The 22,293-nt window shown below is 39.2% G+C and overlaps 1 long non-coding RNA gene across 1 annotated transcript; it reads left to right on the top strand.

Moving 5' to 3' along the window:
• The first annotated feature begins 922 nt into the window (after positions 1–922).
• LOC117286290 lies at positions 923–2,596 on the top strand. Its single transcript, XR_004517376.1, has 3 exons — positions 923–1,075; positions 2,378–2,436; positions 2,566–2,596. It is a non-coding gene; the product is annotated as an uncharacterized LOC117286290 (long non-coding RNA).
• Positions 2,597–22,293: the final 19,697 nt, after the last annotated feature.

Below are 22,293 nucleotides of genomic sequence, written 5' to 3'. Positions count from 1 at the left end.
TGCTATCCTTTCATTTATGTACTTATTTTTGGTACTGGTAATTGAACTCAGGACCTTGTGCTTGCCAGGCAGGCGCAGCACCACTGAGCTACATCCTCGGCCTTATCCTTCTTTTTTTTTTTTTTTCATTTTTTTGAGGCAGGGTCTCCCTTCGTAGCCCAGGCTGGCCTCAAACTCACAGCAATCCTTGTCTCAACCTTCTGAGTGCTGGGATTACAGGTGTGCGCCACCACACCTGGCTCATCCTTTTATTTTTTTGTACTAAGTCCACCTGCAATAATATTATTAATATTTATAGAAGGTTGCAAAATGGCTACCATTTGAGTTTGGAAGTTAAGTTATAGGAATAAGTTTTATGGGATTGCCAATCAACTTGGCCTAAGTTAGATTATAGAATCTTACCATGAAATGGAAACTTGGAAATAATCTCTTGCAATCCTTTTCTCTGAAAAAGAATCTTTTTTTTTTTCCTGAGAAAATGAAGTGCAGAGAGATGACTTACATTCTCTTTTTAAATAGCAGGTTTATTTTATCTATGATAGCTCCAGCTTTAAAACAACCAAGACAACTTACATCCTAAAAGATTCAAGCTAGTGTCAGCAATCTCCAGGTGCATTAGGAGTGCGGCATATAGGTGCCAGGTGTACGGAATCTCCAGGTGTACTAGTTATGTTGTCTAGGTGCCATCAACAGAATCCAACTCTGGATGGCTTTATTGGAATTTTATTGTAAAGATTGGAAGGATATTGGAAGTTTCCAGAAAGGACAGAGAATGTGAAGAGTCAGATCTAGAAATGAACTAGAAGTGTGGATTCTCTAAAAGGATAGGGAGGGGCTACATAAAGAGGAACAGTATGGTTAGGGCGGAAATGGATCTCAGCTATGTCAGTCTCCGTTTACATCCACTGTCTCCTTAGTGTCCTGGGAGTGAGCGTCCACATGGCTTAGCTCTTCTGGGAACAATGCTGTCTGTGAACCATCCATGTCCTCACCGAGGTCACCGCCAGAGAGTTCCCTGACCTGCTGCTGGCTTCCTGTACCTCGCTCCCTGTTCATGAAGAATGATTGGCCTATGGTAAGTGCCGGAGATGCAACTCCCTAGAAATCCTTATTGAGGGTTCGAAATCGCTGTAGAAATATCCTGGCTTCCTCTTCCCCAGCAGAAATGTCTGAGGTGTGTTCCCATATGGTCTCTCCAATGGTTCCAAGAGGGACCGAGCTTCAGTTGTGCATGCAAGTAATGCCCTCATTAGCTAACACTTCATTTTTTCACGTTTCTTCTCCAAATAAACACACCCAAATGTTTTAGGGTCTACCTTTGAAAAAGCCAAATAAGTCTTTTGCTAGCACCATGGCTAAGGGAAAATAAGGTACCTGATTAATAGTCCTGTGAGACTGTCTCCAGTGGGAGATTAATGATTCACCTAAAGGAAATTTTGGACCTCTGGGATGGATGCTATAAGGAGACTTCAGAAGAAACACCCACAATTCCAGCCTACCAACTCTTCATTTCATACATTCATTCACAGAGTGCTTTTTGATTTTTGTGTTCACCATACCACTTATTCTTCCCTCGAAGGACCTCATAATCTATGTTTCCACATCTTCACCTGGGGTAGAGCTGCCGCAGGAGCTGCACTCTCTGGTCCAGGATCAAGAGGAGCTGAAGGAGAAGGTGGAGGTGCCGCCCCCCCATCATGGTGGTGACCATGTGCGAGTGGTGCAGTAGTGACCAGGACCCTGGTCCCCACCTTCTGAACATTAGCAAAGGACTTCTGCTCCAAGATTGCAAAATGTCTTCTTTGACCCTTGTTAATCCAGAAGTGGGAATCCTTAGAAACATAGTTCCTGCTTAGGTAAATTGGCATAGCCTAAATCCATCCACACACAACCAATTATAGTCCCACAAAGTAAATTTTTTGGTACCAGGGATCAAACTTGGGCCTTTGCTCTTGTGAAGCAGTTGCTGGAACCACTGAGCTAAATCCCCGGCTCACAAAGTAAGTTTTTAAGGAACGTTGTTGGGGCTGGGGATTTAGCTCAGTGGTTTCACTGCCTGCCTCATAAGCACAAGGTCCTGAGTTCCATCCCTGGTACCAAAAAATAAAAAATAAAAATAAAATTGTTTAATTTCATAAAGGGAAAATCAGGCTATCTGGAAACATTCAGGACTTACTTTCTTTACTCAATTTTATGTTAGGATATATTCCTGCTGTTATGTATAGTAATAGTTCTTCCTTGTTGATCGCTCTATTATGTTCCACCATGTGAATACACCAGTTTAGGCAGCCACTATCTTGTTGATGGGCATTGGGGTTGTTTTGAGGCTTTGATATAATGAACAGTGTCCTCTGAATATTTTTGTGGTTGTCTCCAGATGTCCTGGGCAAAAGTCTCTCATAACTTCACATCAGGAGTGGAATTGCTGGACCTAAGGTAGGTGACCTTGTATTGGCTGCTGGAGTAGTCCCAGTTGCACCTTTTGTCCAAGAATAAATATAGATATTGCCCTTACCTTCTCCCCATTTGCAGCTTGCTTTTCACTTTTTTTTTTTTTTGTTTCAGGGATTGAACTTGGGACCTTGTGCTTGCAAAGCAGGTGGTGGAACCACTGAGCTAAATCCCCAGCTAGAAGTTCTTCATTTTAATATGATCAAAATTGTCACTTTTTAAAAGTGGTTGGCACTTTTTGATATTGTTTAAGAAATCCTACTCTATTTCAAAGTCTAAAAGATATTGCCAATGATTTTTTTCCTACGAGTTTCAAATTTTTATTTTTCATAGTTAAGTCCTCAATCCATCTGGAATTAATTTTGGCATATAGTGTGATGAAGGCATCCGATTTCATATTTTCTGTATTACCCAGCTGTATTTATTTTCCCACTGATCTGGCAAGGCCACCTGTGGCCTCTACCAAAGTTCCATACATATGAGGGTCTGTTTTTGAGCTCTGTATTCTGTTTCCTGGTCTATTTGCCTGTCGCGGTGCCAACACCAGCCTGACTTAATTACTGTAGTTTCACAAAGAGCATATTATCTGAAGGAGCAAGTCTTTCCTTGACACTTATTTTTTTTTATAAAAGCTTTGGCTATTTTTCTCCTTTTACTACTTTACATCAATTTTAGAATAAGCTTATCAAGTTAGTATTGTGATTGAAACTTTACTGAGATGTGGAGAAGAATGATACTGTACTATTGCCTTCTTATCCACAATGTGATGCACTCTTCAATTAATTTAGGTCATCTTCCTGCCTATTAATAAAGTGTTATGATTCACTCTATAGAGGGCTTGAATGTATTTTTCTTCTTCTTTTGCCTTTTCGGTATCTTTTAATATTATTGTAAATTTGTCTTCTCTTTAATTACATTTTCTGGCTCTATTCCAATGGTACAGATCTGTAACTGACTTTTTCTAAAGTTTTTTACTCATGCTAACAATTTGCTCATATATATATATATTTTGCTTTTCTATGCAGATGTCGTGTCACATGAAAATAATGACAGCTTCATTTCTTCTTTTCCGTTCCTTCTTTTTTCTTCTTTTTCTTTTTGTGCTGACCAGGGCCATCAATACCATGTCGAAGAGAAATAAGAACAGACCATCATGTCTCATTTTTTTATTCGAAAGTTAATTATAATAAAGTTTATGTTTTAGAGGTACTCTTTGTCAGACTAAAGAAGTATTTTAGATTCCTAATTTGCTAAGACTATTTAAATTTTTTTTGTTGTGGTAAACATATGTAACTCAGATTTGCCACTTGAACCATTATGAAGTACCCAGTTTGCTGTCAGTAAATGGCCTTCACCATGTTGTACAAGCATTACCACTGTCTGTTTCCAAATTTTTCCATTGCCCCTAAAAAAATTCTGTACCCATTAATGAATAACATCCCATTTTCTTTTCCCTCTAGGCCCATTGTAATCTTTAATCTGCTTTCTTTCTTTATTAAACTGCCTACTCTAGCTATTTCACATAAGTGAAATAACATAATATATGGTCTTTTGTAATTCATTTTTTCACTAAACATGTTTTCAAGGTTATGTTGTAGCATGTATCAAAATTTAGCTACATTTACTCATTTAATTTTATTCCTTTTTGTTGTTGAATAATATTCCATGGCATAGGTATACCACAGTTGGTTTATTCATTCATCTGCTGATGGCGATGTGGTTGTTTCTATCTTTTGACTATTGTGAATGATTCTACAGTGATTATTTTTTATATTATGAATTTATGTTGAATTTTATAATTGCTTTCTCTGTATCTATTGAAGTAATCACGTGTCTATATTTAGTCAAGCAAGGAAGGACTCAATCATTTTACTTCTCATGCACTCTTTCTTATGAAGCTACTAGAGGATGTGCTCCACCAAACTGAGGGTGTAAACTAAGAAAGTAAGTGCTGTGAGGATCCACCAAGTGAGACAGGAGAATAGAACTTCCACAACGCCATGCACTAGTTTTGAGGAGCTGAGAACTATCTGGTGCAGGTCAGGAGGATCCAGGAGAGACTTAATAATGAAAAATTCAAAATCTCTCTGTTCATTCCAAATATAATGAAAGGAGAGGACCCTAGGCTTGGGTTGGTTGCAGCGATATTAATAAGAAAGCAAGATAAGATGACTGTTAATTCCAAACAAAAGAAAAAAAATGTGATCAGGCAAGGAAAAAAAGTCATAGGGTGGTCCATAGGTCATCTATAAATGGCAACTGCAGTACTAAGTCAGAGCTACAAATGCAGAATATGAATCTATCAAAAATGTGACACATTGTCTTAGGGAGCTGGGTGGCAGGAGTAGTGGATGCATATGGTAGGGGTGCAGGCATTTGGCAGAAAAGAGTTAAATTCTCACCATCCCTAGTGGGAAGTCCATGGATAATGCCTAAAACACAGTAATCGGGGATTAGGAATATACACAGGTTATATATTGATAGGGACACGAATGCCAAAATACCGAATGCAAAGGATTGAGAGTCGCCATCTCTGGACAGGGAAAGTATAGGCAAGGAGGGCTATTTATGGCAATATTAAATGTTATAAAACTATTGGATCACTGACATTATTTGTTTATATAACCTTGACAAAAACTAAATTGAAAAGATAAATGAAAGGTTTTCCTCTGTCAGGCCCACGTGGAATCCACCTTCACATCCTTCCAATACATATCTCAGATCCATCCGCTTCTCCCACCTCCTTGATGTGGCTCTTTTGTCTGTTTCAAAATAGTTTATTTCCAAGGAAAATTTAAGGAGACTCTGTAAGCGAGCTGTTTAAAATCAAGAGGAGCCAAGGTGTGAAATGATATTCCATAAGAAAAATGTGCCTGTAGAAAGGCACCTCCTCAGCTTCCTGGCAGTAGAGCTGTGTCTACAGATGTTCTCCCCTCCTTTCCTGCTCCAATGAGAAAGCCGGCTCTCTTCCCACCTGAGGGCCAGCCCTCCATCTCCTGCCATCCTCCTATGTCTCCTCAGGTGTGTCACCTTCTTGATCACTTCCTCTCCCTCTCCACTGACCCCTTCACATGAACATCCAAATGTGCACTGTTTCTATATTTTATTAACTTTATTGGTACATATTTGTCTTACATAATGACCCCATTTATCATAGAGAATTTGCACCTATACGTAATATATCTTAATTATTTTTTCCATTCCCCTGCCCTTCCACCCTTCTCCTCCCTGTTTACAAAAGCATTGCTTTCATTTTTTCCTTTTCCTTTCCTCCCCCCACCCCTGTTCATCTTCCCACTTGAACATGGTCTTCCTACCTCCCGATATTTATTCTCCATCATGCTCCTTATTTATCCTTCAGGTTTCTTACAGAAGAGAAACAATATGATGTTTAAACTTGTACATCTGATTTATTTCATGTAAGATGACTCAAGTCCATCCTTCTTTATGGCAGAGTAGTACTCTAGTGTATATAAAAACCCCATTTTTAAAATTCATTAAGTTTATTGGTATATTTTAGGTACATATTATGATCACTTTCATCACTGGAAATTTGTACCTGTACATAACATATCTTGGTTGTTATTTTTTCACATTATCTATTATACATTTTGGTCCTCATTTACACTTTAATTTTTTTACACCAGAGACATAACTTGATATTTACACATGTGTATTTTATATATTTCACTTAAGAGTATGGCCTCAAGATGCATCCATTTAGCTAGAAATGTGTCTAGTTTCTCATACTTTATGGCTGAGTAGTACTCCATTCTATAAAAGAACCCATATCTTTATCCATTCACCAGTTGGTGGGCATTTTGGCTGTTTCCAAGATATAGCTACTACAAATTGTGTGGCCACAGACATAGGTGTGCATATATTGCTGTGGTATGATGCTTTAAAATTTTTTGGTAACATGGTTACGTGGATCAAATGGGACCTCTAATCCTAGTATTTTTAGGAATCTGCACACTGATTTTCACAGAGGTTGCACCAGTCTACACTCCCACCAACAGTGGAGAAGTCTTCCTTTTTCCTCACAGCCCCTCCAGCATTTGTTATTGGTTGATTTCTTTTCCTCCTTTTTTTTTTTTTTTTTTTTTTTTTTTGTACTGGGGATCAAACTCCATTCTTTCTGGAGTGAGATAGAATCTCAATGTTGTTTTCATCTGTATCTCTTGAATGGCCAGAGATGTTGAACATTTTTTCATCTGAGAAATGCCTATTCATTTCAGATGCCAATTTTTGGGCTCTTTAAACTAAGGGTGGCCTGATTTTTAAACTTCTTTATATATTCTAGATAGTGGACCTTTGTCTGAGGAAGAGCTGGTAAACATTTTTTCCCACATTGTGGCTTGTCTCTCATTCCTTTGGTAGTTTCTCTTGCTGTGCAGAAGCTTTTTAATAAGATGAAATCCCATTTGATTCTTTGTGCTAGTTCCCATATATTTGAGGTTTTGTTCATGAAGTCTTTTCCTATGCCAATATCCTCAAGAGTTCTACCTAAGTGATCTCCAGCAGGTTTAGTGTTTCTGTTTTAATATTTAGATCTTGATCTTTGATCCACTTCAATTTTATTTTATTTCATTTTTTAATTTTTGGTACTAGTCCTTGTGCTTGTGAGGCAGGTAGTGGCACCACTGAGCTAAATCCCTAGCTCTCCACTTTGATTTTAGCATGGTGCATAGTTAAAGATATGGCTCTGAATTTGATCTTTGGCAAATTGAAACCCAGTTTTTCCAGCACCATTTATTAAAGAGGCTATCTTTCCTCCAGTGAAGGTATTTGGCTCCTTCGTTGAAAATGAGGTAGCTGAGTGTGTCTGGAGTTATTTATGCATTTTGTAATCTGTTACACTAGTCCTCAGTTCTATTTATTTGCCAGTACCATGCTGTTTTTATCACAGTAGTTTTGTAGTATAGTTTCAAATTGGGGATTGTGATATTCCTTACCTTGTCTTTATTGCCTAGAATTGCTTTTGCTATTCTAGGGCTCTTGTTCCAAATGAATTTTGGATTATTTTATCAAGGTCTGTGAAGTATGCTGCTGAAATTTCAATTGGGATTGTGTTGAATCTATATAGCAGTTTTGGATGTATGGCCATTTTTACTATATTGATTCCTTTCCAGGAGCAAGGATGTCTTTCCATTTTCTGATATCTTCTTCAATCTCTTTTTTTCAGAGTACTATAGTTTTCAGAGTAGAGGTCTTTGATTTCTTTTATTAGGTTGATTTCTAGGTATTTAATTGTTTTGGGTGCTATTGTGAAAGGAGTTGTTTCTTCAAATTTCCCCTCACCGAGTCTGTTATGTGTGTACAGGAAGGCTATTGATTTTTAAATTTTTTATTGATTTTTGAGAATTAATTTTGTACCCAGCTACTCTACTGAATTTGGTTATTAAATCTAGAAGTCTTTTGGTGGAGTATTGGGGGTCTTCCACATACAGTGTCATGGTATCTGCAAATAAGACCAATTTGACTTCTTCATTTCTTATGCTTATTCCTTTTATTTATTTCTCTTGTCTAGTTGCTATGGCTAATATTTCCAGAACCATATTAAATAGGAGTGGTGATAGTGCACATCCTTGTCTTGTTCCTGAGTTTAGCATGAAGGTATCAGCTTTTGACCATTTAGTATGATGCTGGCTGTTGGTTTTACGTTTTTGCTTTTTATTTATCTTTTTATTTATCTATTTATTTATTGCAGTACTGGGGATTGAACTCAGGATCTTGTGTTTGCAAGGCAGGCACAGTGCAACTGAGCTAAATCCCCGGCCCAGTTGGTTTTTCCTAAATGGCTTTTATCAAGTTGAGAGAAAGACCATCTATTCTGATTTTTGTAGGGTTTTTATCATGAATGGGTGTTGGATTTTGTCAAATGCTTTTTCTGTATCTATTGAGATGATCATATAGTTTTTGTCCTTGACTTTGGTAATACAGTGTACTTCATTTATTGATTTATGTATGTTGAAACATCCTTGAATCCCTGGGATGAATTCCACTTGGTCGGGGTGTATGATCTTGATGATCTTCTGCCTTCTATTTGCCAGTATCTTAGTGAGAAATTTTGCATCTATGTTCATTAGGGAGATTGGCCTGTAGTTCTCTTTTTTGGTTGGGTCTTTCTCTGCTTTTGGTTTCAAGGTAATGCTTGCTTCCAGGCATGAATTTGGGAGGATTGATTCCTTTTCAGTTTCATTTAAGAGTTTGAGAAGTAGTGGCTTTAGCTTATCTATGTTCAAGGGAGATTGGCCTGTAGTTCTCTTTTTTGGTTGGGTCTTTCTCTGCTTTTGGTTTCAAGGTAATGCTTGCTTCCAGGCATGAATTTGGGAGGATTGATTCCTTTTCAGTTTCATTTAAGAGTTTGAGAAGTAGTGGCTTTAGCTTTTCTGTAAATGTCTTAAAGAATTCAGCAGTGAAGCCATCAGGACCTGGGCTTTTCATTGTTGGTTTAATTACATTTTCAATTTCATTAATTTATATTGGGTTGTTTAGAATTTTTGTATCTTCTTGGTTCAACTTTGATAATTCATATGTATCTAGGAATCTGGCCATTTTTTCTGTTTTCCTTTTTATTGGAATACATGTTCTCAAAGTACATAGTGACGATCCTTTGGATTTCTGCTGGATCTGTTGCAATTTCATCCTTTTAATTCCTAAGTGGATGGATTTGAGCCTTTTCTTTCCTTTTCTGAAAAGGTTAGCTAAGGGTTTGTCATTTTTATTTATTTTTTTCAAAGAACCAACTCTTCATTTTCTTGATTTTTGTTTTTTTTTGTATCATTCTCTTAGTCTCCATTGCATTGATTTTTGCTCTGATCCTCATAAATTCCTTGCTTGTACCAGCTTTGGGTTTGTCTTGCTCTTCTTTTTTTAAGAAGCTTGAGGTTCAGAATTAGGTTATTTGAGCTTGCTGATTTCCTAATACGGGCATTCACTGCTGTGAGTTTCCCTCTTAGGACTGCTTTCATTGTGTCCCATAAATTCTGGTATGTTGTATTGGCATTATCATTAGATTTTAGAAACTGTTTAATTTCTTCTTTAATTTCCTCTGTGACCCATTGGTTATTCATGAGGGTGTTATTCAATTTCCATGTGTTTATGGCATTCTTGAAAACAACATTTTTTAACCATTCATCTTTCTGTGGGCATATAGTCTATTTCAAAGCTTTAGTTATTATAAATTATGCTGCTATTATAAATATGGATGTGTATCTATCACTGTGGTATGATGCTGTTAACTCTTTTGGGAAGATAACTAGAAAGGAAATAACTGGGTCAAATGGAATCTCTAATTTTAGTCTTTTGAGGGCTCTCCATACTGATTTCCATAGTGGTTGCACCAGTCTACAGTTCCACCAGCAGTGGAGAAGAGTTCCTTTTCCCTGACAGCCTTGCCAGCATTTGTGATTGATCGATTTCTTCATGACAGCCATTCTTTCTGGATTGAGATGGAATCTCAGTGTTAATTTAATTTTCATTTCTCAAATGACCAGTGATGTTGAGCATTTCCTCATATATTTATTTGTTGTTTGTATTTCTTTGTCTGAGAAGTTTCTGTTCATTTCAGATATCCAGTTTTGGAATGGATCTTTAGATTTAGGCGTCTGATTTTTCTGAGTTCTATATGTATTCTAGATGTTAGTTGTTTGTCTGAGAGGTAGCTGGTAAAATTTTTTCCATTATGTGGGCTTTCTCTTCACTCTGATGGTGGTCTCTTTTGCTGTGTAAAAGCTTTTTATTATGATGTAATCCCAGTTGTTGATTCTTTGTAATATTTCCTGCACGGTCAGGGTTTTGCTCACAAAGTCTTTGTCTATACTTATGTCTTCTAGAGTTTTACCTATTGTGTCTTTCAGCAGATTAAGAAGCATTTCTTCCTTTATATTTAGTTCTTTGATCCATTTCAATTTTAGTTTAGTACATGGTGAGGGATATAAGTATATTTTCAAAGCCCTTTTTTTCATTTTTCAGCTCCTTAAACTATTGTCTTGGCCCTTCACTCATTTATTCATCTATCCTTTCAATCTTTGCTGACTGTCGATTATGAATCAGTTGATGTTTAAGTGTAGAGGTCCAGTCACTACTCTCATAATGCTGGTAGTTGTGGAGCTCATGGTCTATTTGGTGAGTTCAGTTAACATCCATACAAATTATTCATTATATCTTTGTCAGGTGATATCTTGCATATCTTTCTTTTAGATGGCACTTCTACCAGCCAGTGGAGTTTCATCTCCAACTCCCTGTATTTCTGTTTTTTTTGTACTGGGGGTAGAACTCAGGTCCTTGTGCTTGCAAAGCAGGTGGTGGAACCACTGATCTAAATCCCCGGCCCTCCAACTCCCTGTCTTACTCAGTGAGCAGTTCTTCATAAAGGAGGATCCTTTACTTCCCTTGTTATAACAATTACTAAGCTATATAGTTATTGGCTTGTTTATTCCAAACTAAGCTATAAGCTTATTTAGGACATAGAATATCTGTGTAGTTCACCAGTGAATCTCCAGTCCCCAATCCAGTGCCTGGCCCTTGGTAATGCTCAGTAAATATTTGTTTATGGATCAGCAGTATGTATTACTCAATGTTCTTTGGGACATGGGGCTTGTTTTCAGGGGTAAGCAGTACAGATGAATGTTAAAAGCCCCATTCCCACCCCTCTCTGTTCTTGGGATGGAGCCTGGGGCCTTGTTCATGCCAGGTAAGTGCTCTACCACTGAACTACACTGCCAGCCCCTCTCATAGTTGGTAAAACCCACTTTGTGGTGGTCTTCAATTGTTTTTTAATGTCCTGGAGCACTAGATCTAATGGACCTAGTTGGTTTGCTCCAGATGTGTTCAGAATAAGACATGTGCAGATGGGGAACCACATCAAAAAAGGCAGAAGATGATGCCAGCTGACAGAAGCACCAAAGGCAGGGTTGGTGGGGTAGCAAGAGAGTGGTGAGCTGCCCACAGCAGGGCTGGCTCTGCTTTTGTTTAAATGCGACACTAACTTAACTGAGCTTTGTGTCATCTGGGACCACAATAATAGAGTTGGGGAGGTTGGCAGGAAATTCATGAATGCTCTGAGAGAGATGATCTTGAAGTGTGGTCCAGGTTCCCTGGTGGTCTGTGAGGCTGCTCTCCTACAGGGTGAATGTGGCTATGACACTTCTGTTCCTGGTGTGAATTAGTAATTACTCATGAGGGTCCTTATTTGGTGTCTCAGTTAAGTTGGCCCTTTCTTTTCCTGAATTCTCCTTTTAAGCATGAGCGCTGAGGGATTTTTTTTCCCCTCCCAAAAAAGCATTGTGTGTGGGGGAAGTGTGAGAACCATAGCTCAAAGGGTGATTTGGCTAACGAGGGACAGAGCTGGGAAGTTGCACCACAGTCTCTCTCTGCAGCCCTGCAGTCATTTTGCATGGGGCTGGCTGCTAGCCTTTATCTTCCAGCTGCCTGGAGTGAAAATTGTAGGAGGAGAACTGGAATTTCCCAGAAAGTATGTTTTTTCTGAGGCTGCCACACTGCAGCCACCATTATGTCAGCAGGAATTCATCGTTGATGACAGTAGTGATGATGAGGGTAAATGAGAACTTACATCCATCTCAACAACTTTGGATTAGGCTCTAATAGCAGGTGGCTGAGTCACTATTTCCTTCTCTTTCTGTGCTGGAAAATTCACTCATTCACTGACTCATCAATCAGAGGAATCTCCCTGACTTGTGTGTTAGGGACAACACTAGTCTCTGAGATGACACTGGTAGAGAAAATGGACTTGGCTCCTGACTCCAGTGGACTTGCAGTCCAGTGTGTGTGTATGTGTGTGGGTGTGTGTGTAGGGGGCACAATATAGAAAAGATTTAAACAGATGCTGAGTTGCAAATGGAGATCTGTGCTGTGGAGCAAAGTAACCAGGGTGCTCAGAGCCCAAGTGGAGCAGAGTAGTTTAGATGGAGAGGTCAGGAAGTTTTCTTTGAGACAGGCAGAGAGGATAGGCAAGCATTGAGAAGAGGTGCATGGGCTCTGTGGATGGGAAAGGCTTCAGTGTGGCTGAAGACGCTGGGTCTGAGGGACCTGGGGAGATGTCGAGGAAAATGGTCATGGAGGGTGGGTGGAAGTCAGGCAATGTAGGGTCTTGAAGGTTATATGAAGGATATTAGCTGTTGTGGTGGTGCACTTCTGTAATCCTGGTAGTCAAGAAACCAGGGCAGGAGGAGCATCAAGTTTGGAGGCAGGTTGGGTTGCACAGTTTCTTAGCTACTTTTCTGATTGCTGAGAAAATACCCAACATCCAAAGTTAAAGGAAGAAAGGTTTATTGCACCTTACACTTTGTAGGTTTCAGTTCATAGTCATCTGGCTCCAAGGCAGGGTGGTATGGCAGGCAGGCATCACAGAGAAGAAACAGTCCATGGCAGGCAGAAGACAGGAAGGCAATAAAGCAGCAAGCAGTGACCCTCTTGCTGTTCCATATACTCTGTGCTATATGCCCTTAAGGTAGCATTCACACCCACACAGAGGCAGCCTTAATCCTAGCATCACACCACAAATCAGTCTCAGCATTACAATTCTTCATCCCAGCCTCACACATTGTTCAGAGAGCCACCTCCAAAGAGCCCCACCTGTGACTGCATAAGGAATGGGGGAGGGCACTAGATATGAGCCATAACACACAGGGAGTTCAAGGCAGGCCTGGACTACATATCAAGACTCTTGTCTCAAAAAACAAAACAAAACAAAAACAAACTGCAAACCAAGACAACAACAGCAACGACAAAGAGTATTTTGTGCTCAATCGTAAGTACAATGAGTAGCTGACAAAAAGTTCTAAACAGAGAATAAAATATATTTAAAATATATTTTGACATCTTGTGAAAATAAATAGGGGTTGAGAATGAAAGTGAGGAATAAAAAAGTAATGCTATAACATGATGGACCTTGAAAACACTAGGCAAGAAAGCCAGAGGCTACTGACCACATTCTGTATGGAATTCCATAAATTGGAATAGGTACAGCTCTAGAGACAGAAAGCTGATTAGGGTTGCCCTGGCTTTAGAGGGAGAGGGAAATGGCAGGTTTGTTAGTATGGGGCATTCTTTTAGGACGATAAAAGTGTCTGAAATTAGACAGCGATAATGGTCCCACGATATCATGAATGTACTAAATACCACCCAATTGGAATCATTATAAAGGTTAAAGTGCTGAGTTTTTACATTATGGGTACTCTGCCACAAAATAGTATATTAAAATGTGGTAGCAGAGTCTCAGTTCAGAATCTGCTTTCCAGAGAATGTGCTTTGTGAGAGCTGATACGAGAGGTCTGTGATGGCATGTACCGTGGTGATGGGCATATGGATGATGAAGACACAGGGATGACTGGGGATTACACTGGTAGTGGTGAGTGATGGAGGGAAAGACTTAAGGGATTACTTCCAAGTTTTTGGCTTGAACTAACTGGGTTGGTGAGCAGAGAAGTGAGAAGTTGGGGAAGAATGGGTATGGAACGTATAAAGACGTGTTAATTTTGAGAGCTCCACAAGCCATCTAAGGGAGATGACAAATTGACAAAGGGTCCATAAGCCTGGTGCTCAGGAAAGGGACATGGAATTGAGCTGTGTATCTAAAAGTGTGGGCATGCTGGTGGTATTTACAGTGGCAAGAATCAGTGTAGTCACCCGGGGTAAGCGTGGAGGTGAGAGAATAGAGGGCCAGGATGGAGCCTAAAGGGGTCAGAAAGTGTGAACAAGGACATTTAGGTGAAGCCAGGAGCTGGGGCTGCAGCTTAGCAGCAGAACACTTTCCTAGAATGCCTGAGGCCCTGGCTTCCAATTTCCAGCACAGTAGATAAAAGGGAGAGGTCAGAAAGTTGATAGGAGGAAAGCTGGGAGAAAAGAGACAGAGGCATGCTGAATGGGCAGGAAGAGGAATGTGCTTTGCGTTTCTGGGAAGAGATTAGTAATAAGGACAAAAAATAACATTTAAGGTCTTAGCATTTACCAGACACTGACTACATATGTTCTATGGGTTTTCTTAGTTGTGTCCTTAGGAACTCTATAATATTCTCATTTAAAAAATGTGGAAAGTGAGGCGTAAAGGAGTTGAACTTGCCCAAGGTCACACAATAAACAGGTTGTGCCACCCAGTCTGGGATCTGGTTCTCTCTAATTCTGGGGGCTCTACATCTAATTGCTGCCTTCACAACCTTGACACTTGGCCCTTGTGAGTAGAAATGGATGCATCCTAACTCACTGCTGGGGCATTGCAGCTTAGATGGAGACGATCTCACCTTATTGGCAAATAAATATGAAATAGTTTTGTTTTTCCAATAACTTCTACCAGTTGTGCTCTGTTGGTTGTGAGCCTCTCCCTTCTGAGCAATAAGTTCCCTTAGCAACTTCTCAGTAGAACTTCAAAATTGTTTTACTCATTTTTGCTCATTAGAACAGTTCAATTCTACTCATTGGGGTTTAATCTCATTTATTTGCCAATTTCAACTTCAACCTCAGATTCCATGAGCAGCTCTTCTTTCTAGCATTGGTGGTGTTCACAGCCCCACTGGCTTGCAGACTCCTTTATGCCTTCTGTTCCCTGCCACTTTCTTCCTGGTCAAGAATAGGCACAGGGCAGGGTAAGGAGGGAAGAAGCTCTTCTTACATCATTGCCAGCAGGGAGCTTCTGTCTCCCTTTGGCAGGTTGTTACCCTGGTGTGGTTGGATGACACTGAGTTTGCATGGAATGAAAACCCCAGCAAACCTAAGAACCTGTTGATGATAGTTTGGCATCTTCGAAGCTTGGAGCACATCTTCATGACACCCTGCACTGAAGGCTTGCTGTCTTATTCGTCTGATGTCTCTTCACCAGGCCCCATGCCTCGGTGGTGCCAGGTAAGCCATCAGCCCCAATCTGTACTTTCCCTGAACTCTTTCTGATCTTACAGGTAGAGAGAGACTCATCTGCAGTTCTTCTGGACCATGGCCTTTTTGGTATGGCCTGTTCTCCTCAGTTCTTGTTACTTGGACAGGTTGGCAACCTCAAAGGCTAAGAAACCAGCAAGCACTTCTCAGCTTCCCTTTCCACCATACCCCAAACATGAACAGTGAGTTTTTGAGGACCCACTCCCTTGGCCTTGGGAGGGGAAGCCTCTCTTCTAACAGGAGCCTTTCTGCATTTTGTATTTTCTCTTCTGTCTCTTCATAATGAAACTTTGTCCTATGGTTCTTCCCCTGTGCATTGAATCCTGTGAATCCAGCTCTGGCAAATGAGGAATCTCCTCCTTCAAGGCAGACTGTTTTGTGTATGTGTCATTACTGTGACTTGTAAAGGTCAGCAGAAGATCCCTGCCAGTGCCACACGCCAGCTTGTCACAGAAATCTGGCTGCCAAGTAGCCTCAGTGATTTTTAAAAAACTGTTAGATCCAAATGCCCCCACCAAGCAGTGTAAAGAGCCTAGGAGGGTCCCCTTCAAGCTGGCACAGGGGAATGTGGGGACCTAGCGCTAGTCTTCTGTGCCATTTTACCTTCTGTTCTTCAGAAATGGGGAGCAAGAATAATGTGGCCAGTGCTGGAAATGAAGGGCCTCGGGTTACTTTCTTTCTCTTCCCTGAGAAAGGCAGTGAAACAGGACTTCTTCTCTGCTACAGAGGCTACAGCTGTACATACAGTGTAAGCTGATTTGATCCTGACAAGGACATGGTGAAGAATGCAGAATGTTCTACAAATGTGGAAGTTTGGAGCATTTAAGCAATTCACTAGTTTTCCCAGGAAGGAAATGGCCAACTTCTGACTCCATATCTGACTCTGTTGGCTGCCTTCTGAGGACTGAAGGTGAGAGATGGAAGCTGGAGAAACTCTGTGTGTGTGTGTGTGCGTGTGCGTGTGTGTGTGTGTGTGTGTGTGTGTGTGGTGTGTGTGTTTATGTGCTGTTTTGTGTGTGGCCCTTTGTAGTTACTGCAGTTATTAGCCCTCATGTTGGAGTTATCAGGGCTTGTGATAGATCTAATAACATAGATGTTATCCTCAAAATACCGGCAAAGTGTTTAAAAACAGGACTGAGTTTAAATTTTGGCTCTAACCACTACTAGCTGTGTAATATTGAACAAGTGACTTAACACTACTGAGTTTCTTCATGGTTGAAATGGTGCCAACCTTCTAAAGGTTTGGAGGGGATTAGATGAGCTAGTATGCATAAGTGGTCAGTAAATGCTAGCAGTGTTAGTATTAGTAGTAGTGGTAGAATTTTCCAATGAAAGGTAACATGCAGGATTGCTACTAAAGCTAAAAAACAAAACAGAACAAAACAATACAACCATGTCTGATCGCTGTTTTCAAAGGGAAATTTATGCCTATAAAGTGTGAAGCTATGGGAAATCCTCAAACAGTTAGTCAGTAGTAGGCTATTTAAGGACCCATGTGCATGTTTCTAATACACTATTAATTAAAAAACCTTTTGTGGAAAACTTCTTTTAAGATGACAATGATTCCAGATGCTAAGACCACAGAAGCCAGTCTGAAATTCAACCCCTGGAAAGTGGATCTGAGACTAAGCCTGAGCTGCAACTTTTCCAGGGTGAAAAGACTGCTGTGCTCTATGGCTAAACATCAGGTGACAGCATCAAATAATATCCTCAAAACTCTGGCAGCACCCTCCCTGTTTAAAGCGGCCTTCTAATCTTCTGTCCTGCCTTCACAAATTAGGTTTGTGTGTGTGCTATGAGAAAGTGGAGATGTTAAAACGGTTCAAGTCTAACCATATGATCATCAGGACTGTGTCAAAAAAGAGGGCTTCAGCTGTTTGCTGTCATTTTATTGTTGTTTTATCTTTCTTTTTTGGTACTGGGGATCGAACTCGGGCCCTTGTGCTTGCGAGGCAGGCGCTGGAACCACTTAGCTAAATCTCCATTTAGAAAGGTTTCAGGAGACCATAGCTGTATGGTTGAACAGTTAACCGAGGTCCACTTTTAAACTTTGGATATATCCTTTTCTTCAGATGAATTGTAAAGTCATTTCCAGGGATCAAAATAGATCTTTCCCAACATCAGAAAGTTTATAATGGCCTATTTGTGAGTTACACAGTGGTTCCTCAGTTCATGAACACTTTTGTTTGCAAACTTGGTTCACAAATAGAAGCACTTGACAAAATTTTGTTCTGATTTGCAAACTCTACATGGGGTGAAGAACATGACCTTAGCCATCTTCCCTGCATGAATACGAATGTGGCCATCTTTCCTGGAACTGTGGAATGAATTAAAAGTTTGTGAGCTGAGGTCCCACTGTGTTTTCTACCATTGCAGTGAATTCCAATGCCCATACTCATTTCTGCTATCAATATCTCAAAATTCCTGGGGGACCACAACACACACTAGCCCATGTGGCCAGGTAAGCTGGTCAGGATCCACCTAGACATGAACTTGGCACTCAGGTGGAATCATCTGGCACTGGTTTTGCAGGCTATAGTGATGGACTCCATGGTGAGCAAATAACTAAGCCAAGTCAATGGGGTCCCCCTCCATGTGTCCTGGGAAAGCTGCTCTTCTCACTGGAAGGGGAGAAGAGGTAGACTGTAAGACTGGAAACTTGGTGCTCCTGGTGGTCAACTTGTCAGGAAGTCTACCTGGGAATGGCGTAAGTGCAGAAAGGCAGACCTGTGGAATACACAGATACATAGCGAGATTGCTGATGATGCAGCGGGAGTATTTGGACCCAGCTGTGCTAGCAGAGACTATGCAGAGTCTAGACATCACTGAGCTTCAGCTGCCTGTATCCTGTGGGAGGGAAGCTTCTTTGTCATTCTGCTCACCTCTTTTGTGTCTTGAAACATATTTTAAAAAACTTAAATCGACACCAGGTGATTGGACAGATTTATGGGGTACAATGTGATATTTCAGTATGTGTATACAGTGTGTATAATTATCAGGTCAAAGTAATTGGCAGGTTTATCACCTCAAACACTTTATGTTGAGCTATCAAAGTGCTCTCTACTACCTGTGTTGAAATACGTAACTATTTGTGGCCTGCTGTAGTTAACCTTACCACACAATAGAACAATTAGAAGTTAATCTGACTTTTTAACTGCACCCCTGTACCATTTTGCTCTGTTAATCATGCATTTACCCCCTTACCCTTTGCAGTCTTTAGTAATTGTTATTCTACTTCTATAAGTTCAACTTTTTTTTTTTTTTTTTTTTTAGATAGGTTCAATTTGTACTACTGCCATTGGATCATGACAGGAAAGGTTTCAGGATAAGTTCATTTTTTTTTTTTTTTTTTTGAGATAGGTTCACTCTGTATTTCTCAGGCTGGTCTCAAACTCCTGGGCTCAAAAGATTCTCCACCCCAGTCTCCCAAGCAACTGGACTGCCCATCATGTATCACCATGCCCAGCTTCATGAAATCAACTTTTTTGGTTCTGCATATGAATGAGAACATGTGGTATTTGTCTTTCTGTATTTGACTTGTTTCACTCACTATAATGTCCTCTATGCTCATCCACTAATTAATTTTTAAACAGTTTCAGTGAAATGTAATTTAGTTCCATGTAGTTCATCTGCTTAATGTGAACAATTCAAAAGTTTCAGTATAATCCCAAAGATCTTCAATGGTTACCACAATCTAATTTTAGAACATTTCCATCACTGCAAGAGGAAACCCCCAGGAGTGGAGATATAGCTCACAGGTAGAGTGATTGCCTAGCACATGTGTGGTCCTGGGTTCAATCCTTGGCCCCACATAAAGAGCAAAACACCCCCTTCATAAAAACAATAACAAAAATAACAAACAAACAAAATACTATGCCCATTGGAAGTCACTTCCCACAGCTTGCTAGACCATCCTCATCTCTGGGCACTACTAATCTATGTTCTGTCCCAATAGATTTGTCTGTTCTGGCCATTAATGCAAATACAATAGTACAATAGGTGGTCTTTCATGGCTGCTTTCTTTGACTTAATAAATTTTCTAGGATAACCCATGTTGTAATATGTATAAGGACCTCATTCCTTTTATTATATTAATGTGACATTCCACTGTATGGATATACCACATTTTATTCATTCATGTGACAAGTTAATGGGATTTTGGATTGTTTCTACTTTTCAGCATGATGCTCAAATTTTAGTGCTGACATTTTCATTTCTTTTGGGTATACACCTAGAGTGGAATTATGAGGCTGGGTGATAACTATAATGTTGGGCTTTTTGAAGAACTACCAAAACTTTTTCTAAAGTGGATGTGTTATTTTATAGTCCCACCAAAAAGGTACTGTGGATTCCCATTTCTCAACATTCTTGTTAATATTATTGTTGTCCATATTTTTAGTTTTAGCCATCCTAGTGAGTGTGAGATAGTATTTCCTTGTGGTTTTCATTTGCACTTCTCTATTGGCTCCTGATTTTGAGCACATTTAATGTGCTTGTTCATTATTTATATAAAATGTGCTCAAAATCAGAAGCTAATAGGGAAATATTTGGAGGACTTTCTTTTCAGATCCTTTGTAAACTTTTTTTTTTGTGTGTGTGTGGTTTTTTGAGACAGGGTCTCACTATGTAGTTGACACTGACCTGGGACTCACTATGTAGTCCAGGCTGGTCTCAAACTCACAGTGATCTTCCTGCCTCAGCCTCTCGAGTGCTGGGATTACAGGCATGAGCCACTACATCTGATCCTTTGTCAGCTTTTTAATTGAAGTTTTTGAGTTGTAAGTTAACTTTCTTTGCCTTTTTATTTTAAAGCACAAGCCTTATCAGATGCATGATTTGAAAATGTTTCTCTCATTCTGTAGATCATCTTCTTACTTTCTTAATAGTGTCATTTATAGCATAAAAGTTCTTAATTTTGATGAAGTCCAATTTTTGTGTTTTTTATTCTTTTCTTGCTGTGCTTCAGTGTGATATCTGAGAAACTTTCCCCCAATATCAAGGTCATGAAGATTTACTCCTATATTTTCTTCCAAAAGTCTTATAGTTTTAGCTCTTATATGTACAAGGACCTATGGACAGTCTGAGTTAATTATTATGTGCGGTGTGAAGAAGGGACCAAGCTCATTCTTTTGTATGTGCGTATTCAACTATCTTCAGCACCTTTTATTGGAAAACCATTACATCCCCATTTCATTATCTTGGCACCTTATTGAAAGTTAATTGACTATAATATGATGTTTATCTCTCAACTCTCAATTTTACTCCATTGATCTTTATATCTATCCTGTGTCAGTACCATAGTCTCAATTATTATAGTCTTGTAGAAGGTTTAAAGGAAGAATGAGTCATTCAAATTTGTTCTTTTTCAAGGTTGTTTTTGCTATTATAGGTCTTTTGCATTTTCACATGAATTATAAAATCAGTGGGTTGATGCCCCCTTTCAAAAAACCTGGAGTTTTGCTAAATCTGTGGATTAATTTCAGAGTATTGCCATCTTAACTATATTAAATATTTTCATCCACAAACATGGGATATCTCCTATTTATTTAGATCTTCTTTTAACAGTGTAGTTTTCAATGTGTAAGACTTGTATTTTTATTCCTAAGTATTGTAGCTTTTTGATGCTATTGTAAGTGCAATTATTATCTTGATTTTAGTTTTTAGATTTTTCATTGCTAGAACTACAATTAATATATATATTTATCTTTTATCCTGAAAACTTACTAAACTCATTTTTCAGTCCTGATGGTTTTTTCATGGTTCCTTAGGTTTTTCTATATGTAAGATCATGTCACTTATGAATAGAGATAGTTTTGCTTCTTCATTCCAATCTGGATGTCTTTTATTTCTTATCTTTGTCTAATTTTCCCTTGATACTTCAGTATGACTTGAATAGAAATTGCAAGTAGACATCCTTGTCTTATTCTTAGTCTTCAGGGAAGGCAATCAATCTTTTATCTTTAAATATGTTTCTTGTGTCCCCCCCCCCACAGGAGCTTTCTATTCTGTCCCTAGTTTGCTGAGTATTTTTATTATTAAATGGTCTTGGGTTTTGTCAAATGCTTTTTCTGTATCTATTGAGATATGTCTGTAGATTTTGTCTTTTCTTCTATTAACATGGTATTACATTGATTGATTTTCAGTTGTTAAACAAACCTTGTATTCCTAGGATAGATCCCAGTCGGTCATGGTGCATTAATTCTTTTTATATGAAGCTGGATTTGGTTTGCTGTGTTTTGCCAAGAAATCTCTGTATGTATAAAAGATACTACTTTGAGATTTTCTTTTCTTGTGATGTCTTGTATCAGGTGGCTTAGTATCAGGGTAACACAAATAAATTACAAAAGATTCCTTCCTTTACAGTCTTCGGGAAAGAATTTGAAGAACTGGAATTAAATATTCTATAAGTATTTGGTAGAATTGACCACATTGGCTATGCTTTTCTTTGTGGGAAGTCTAAAAACATACTGATTCAAGTTCTCTACATACTATAGGTCTAGTCAGAATATAGATTTCTTTGAGTCAGTTTTGGTAGCTTGTGTTTTTCTAGGAATTTGTCTATTTTGTCTAAGCTATTGAATTTGTTGGCATACAGTCGCTTATAGTATTCCCTTATGACTTCCAGTTTCTGGTCAGACTTGCAAAGTGCTTACCAATGTGTCACCATCATTTCACAACATCAGATGAGCTGAACAAATTGAAAAATCAACAACCCTTATTATATTTAGGAATTGAAATAGGACAAGTTGGAAACTCTGGGCCCTTCTCAGGGAGAACCTTGTATTTTGAAATTTACCTCCACAAGTCCCACCAGCTTTTGGAGTGAAGAATAGAGTCTCTTGGGGGGAGAAAAGTAGCCATTCTGAAATATAACAGAGAATACTATTCTCTTTAACAAAAGATAAACCTCAAAAGAAACTTTATTTTTTGCCAGTACCTACTGAACCAGGG

The sequence above is a fragment of the Fukomys damarensis genome, unplaced genomic scaffold, assembly GCF_012274545.1.
Source record: "Fukomys damarensis isolate Sample0158 unplaced genomic scaffold, DMR_v1.0_HiC HiC_scaffold_16, whole genome shotgun sequence".
Lineage (NCBI taxonomy): Eukaryota > Metazoa > Chordata > Mammalia > Rodentia > Bathyergidae > Fukomys > Fukomys damarensis.
Note: the sequence above shows the minus strand (reverse complement) of the source record. Positions and strands in the feature narration are given on the sequence as shown.